The 771-nt window shown below is 39.9% G+C and overlaps 1 non-coding gene across 1 annotated transcript; it reads left to right on the top strand.

The window, feature by feature from the left end:
- Positions 1–310: 310 nt before the first annotated feature.
- Positions 311–417, top strand: LOC147481309 (small nucleolar RNA R71). The gene has a single exon (XR_015207123.1). It is a non-coding gene; the product is annotated as a small nucleolar RNA R71 (small nucleolar RNA).
- The last annotated feature ends 354 nt before the right edge of the window (positions 418–771 follow it).

Raw genomic sequence — 771 nt, 5'->3', positions numbered from 1 at the left:
GCTATGGACTCAAACAGAAATTACATGGATTGGTGTTGACATTCATGACAGGGATAGGCTTTTGTTGAACAAAAATAGCCTCTACCTTTTTAGTTAGAGAATCGATTAAATTTTTAAGTTCAGGATCGTGTTTAATCTCAAACATACCGGCGGCCTTTACTGTTGTAGAAGAACTAGCGTTGTGGGAGATATCGTCACTACCTCTGAGGCTCCCTTACTTAGGAAACTACCCCCATTCATTATGTCAAGGACTTCTTTATGGTGGTGTAGAAGTCCTTTGAAGAAGGCACGAACTAACGTGTCTTTCGCGAGATTATGGTGTGGACACTCTATAAGAAGATCGATGAAACGATTCCAAGCCTCTGAAAATGATTCATGAGGATTCTGTCAAAAGAAATGAATCTTGGAAATCATTTCATCGGTCTTCAGTAGTAGGTAAAAATGTTCCATAAATAGTTGAACAAGTTTAGCCCACGAGTCCACGTAATTAGCGCTTTGGGCGTTAACCAAGATGCACTTTATCGGGCTAAAGTGAAAGGAAATACCCTCAGTTTAATTTGTTCAGCACCCACCGTAGGATGGTGGAATGTAGTAAGAACTTGGTCAATCCTACGTATGTGCTGATAAGGTTTTTCATGGTCTAACCCATGAAAAATGGGTAACAAATTAAATATATTTGGGGGATTCGAAATCCCCAATCGGGTCCGATAGAAACAATGTAAGATTTAGGGCTATCGTTCAAGGCTTTGTAAAAGTCAGAGAGAGGAGACT

The sequence above is a fragment of the Coptis chinensis genome, chromosome 8 (assembly GCF_015680905.1).
Source record: "Coptis chinensis isolate HL-2020 chromosome 8, ASM1568090v1, whole genome shotgun sequence".
In the NCBI taxonomy this organism is placed as follows: domain Eukaryota; kingdom Viridiplantae; phylum Streptophyta; class Magnoliopsida; order Ranunculales; family Ranunculaceae; genus Coptis; species Coptis chinensis.
Note: the sequence above shows the minus strand (reverse complement) of the source record. Positions and strands in the feature narration are given on the sequence as shown.